Genomic DNA, 3,576 nt, shown 5'->3' with positions numbered 1-3,576 from the left:
AATACAACAATGCATTAAAAATATTATTAATCGTGACCAAGTGGGGTTCATCCCCTGGGCACAAGGATGGTTCAACATGTACAAATCCATCAATGTGATACATCACATAAACAAATAAAGGACAAAAATCATATGATTATATCAATTGATGCAGAAAAGGGATTTGACAAGACACGGCATCCATTTATGATTACAACACTTAATAAAATATGTATAGAAGGAAAGTACCTTAACATAATAAAGGCCATATATGACAAGCCCTCAGCTAATCTCATAATTAATTGTGAAAAACTGAAGCCCTTTGCTCTACGTTCAGGAACACGACAGCGTTATCCCCTATCACCTCTGCTTTTCAACACTGTGTTGGAAGTCCTAGCCAGAGCAGTCAGGCAAGAGAAAGACATAAAAGGCATCCAAATTGGGAATGAAGAAGTTAAATTGTCACTCTTTGCAGATGACATGATGCTATATATAGAAAACCCTAAAGACTCCACCAAAAAGCTATTAGAAACAATCAACAAATACAGTAATGTCGCTGGCTACAAAATCAACGTACAAAAGTCCATTGCATTCCTATATACTAAGGATGAAATCTCCAAACAAGAAATACAAGAAACAATTCCTTTTGCAATTGCAGGAAAAAGAATAAAATACCTAGGAATAAGCTTAACCGAGGATGTGAAGGACCTTTATGCTGAAAACTATAAGACATTTTTGAAAGAAATTGAAGAAGACACAAATAAATGGAAAGATATTCCGTGCTCATGGATTGGAAGAATCAACATAGTTAAAATGGCCATATTACCCAAAGCAATATGCAGATTTAATGCAATCCCCATCAAAATTCCAATGGCATTTTTTAAAGAAATAGAACAAAAAATCTTCATATTTATTTGGAACCACAAAGGACCCCAAATAGCCAGAGCAATCTTAAGATAAGAGAACAATACTGGAGGTACCACACTCCCTGACTTTAGCTTGCACTACAGGGCTACAATAATCAAAACAGCATGGTATTGGCAGAAAAACGGACACATGGACCAATGGAATAGAATTGAGAACCCAGAAATAAAACCACATAAATATGGACAGATAATTTTTGACAAAGAATCTAAAAACATACAATGGGGGAAAGACAGACTCTTCAATAAATGGTGCTGGCAGAATTGGATAGCCACGTGAAAAAAATGAAACTGGACTGCTATCTGTCACCATGTACCAAAATTAATTCAAAATGGATCAAAGACTTAAGCATAAGACCTGACACAATAAACTGCATAGAAGGAAACATAGGTACTAAACTTATGGACCTTAGGGTCAAAGAGCATTTTATGAATTTGACTACAAAGGAAATGGAAGTAAAAGCTAATATAAACGAATGGGACTATATGAAACTTAAAAGCTTCTGCACAGCAAAAGAAACCATCGACAAAATAAAGAGGCAACCAACTGAAGGGGAAGAAGATTTTTGCAAACAGTGCCTCTGATAAGGGGCTGATATCCAAAATATACAAGGAACTCATGCAACTCAACAACAAAAAAACAAACAACCCAATTGAAAAATGGCCGAGGACCTGAAGAGACATTTCTCCAAAGAGGACATACAAATGGCAAATAGACATATGAAAAAATGCTCAACATCACTAATCATCAGAGAAATGCAAATCAAAACCTCAATGAGATATCAGCTCACCCCAGTCAGAATGGCTATCATCAACAAGACAAATAGTAACAAGTGTTGGAGAGGCTGTGGAGAAAAAGGAACCCTCATATACTGTTGGTGGGAGGCAGACTGGTGCAGCCAATATGGAAGGCAGTGTGGAGGTTCCTCAAAAAATTACAAATAGAATTACCATATGACCAGCAATCCCTCTCCTGGGTATCTACCCAAAAAATCTGAAGACTTTTATCCATAAAGACACGTGTGCTCCAAAGTTCATTGCAGCTTTGTTTATGGTGGCCAAGACATGGAAACACCCAAAATGTCCTTCAATAGATGAATGGATAAAGAAGTTGTGGTATATATACTCAATGGAATACTATTCGGCGGTAAGAAAAGATGATATAGGACCATTTGTGACAACATGGATGGATCTTGAGAGTATAATGCTAAGCGAAATAAATCAGACAGGAAAAGCAGAGATAAATGTGATTTCACTGATATGTGGTATATAAACTAAAAACAACAAAAGAATAAGACAAACAAATGAGAAACAAAAACTCATAGACACAGACAATAGTTTAGTAGTTATTAGAGGGTAAGGGGGGAGGGGGGTGGTAGATGAGGGTAAAGGAGATCAAATATATGGTGATGGAAGGAGAACTGACTCTGGGTGGTGATCACACAATAGGATTTATAGATGATGTAATACAGAATTGTACACTTGAAATGTATGTAATTTTACTAACAATTGTCACCCCAATAAACTTTAGTTAGAAAAAAAGAGAATGAAACTTACATGTATTCTGTCAAAAGAATCAGATGACTTAAGAAACTAAGCAAAAACAAAAAATCTTAGGCTAATCTTGAAATTCTCATTAACATTGCATTCAAGAAAACAAGGGAGCAAACATACAAGGCGTGCAGTATAAAAAGCTGTAGCCTATTAATTCCGTATCCATCTAGGATGTTGTTTATTTTAAAGGGAAAAGAAAAACATTCTCAAATACTGGGATGCCAAAAAAATGTATGCACATGACTTGTATTCATCTTTTGTTATCTGTATGTATTGAGTACTATAATTTTCATACAGGTGTTTCCTTTCTTAAAAATGTGTGTACATTTTTTTAGCACCCTGTGTATGTAAAAACTCAAGGATTTTAGCATCTACTCACACTTCTTGAAAAATCTTAATAAAATGATCCCTGTTAATATAAAGTTCCACTTCACAAGGGAAACCATATTTTAGGTACTTTACTGGAGGGTTAATTTGTAGTGCACCAAAAAAGTTGCCCTTGCCAAAGAGGCTTTTGATGTAATTCTAGTATTTTAATTTCTTTAGGTTGAGATGTGTCTCTTTTAAAATGCAAATACTTCTGGGAAGACTAACATATGAACAGTCATTGACAACATCTTAATGAATAAATTTAATTGATCAAATATTTCCCTTTTTACAGCTAAGCTGAGGTCAGGTGAACCTGCTGCATAAGAATTTTGATGTGATGAGAAGAAAATTTTAGAAAGAAAGTAGATAGAAAAGCCTGATTGGGCTGCCAAGCAAAGCCAGGAAGCATTTGTGCACCCTTAAGACAATGTGACTTATTTGACAGTTTTGTTTAAGACAGGCTGAACACAAGATGATGAATGTAGAAAACCGAGCAAAGCCTGGAATGAATTCCAAAACATACAAGTATACTGAAATTTACTTTTAAACATGATTCCTTCATATTGTTATCTGTGATTTGTTTTTATATTCTCCCTCAAAAAGTACAGTTCACAAAATCTTGTTAACTAAGAGTTCAGTTTTAAAAAAAGCTGTATTTGAAATTATCCTTCTTAGTTCAGCAAAGGAGATCCATGCTCAGGTTGAACTATAATGGATTTTAAGGATAGTCGACAAAAATTAAAAAAAAAAA

This window comes from Rhinolophus sinicus, chromosome 18, assembly GCF_057876585.1.
Source record: "Rhinolophus sinicus isolate RSI-liver-muscle chromosome 18, RSI-T2T, whole genome shotgun sequence".
Classification (NCBI taxonomy): Eukaryota; Metazoa; Chordata; class Mammalia; order Chiroptera; family Rhinolophidae; genus Rhinolophus; species Rhinolophus sinicus.
This window is presented reverse-complemented; position numbering follows the sequence as displayed.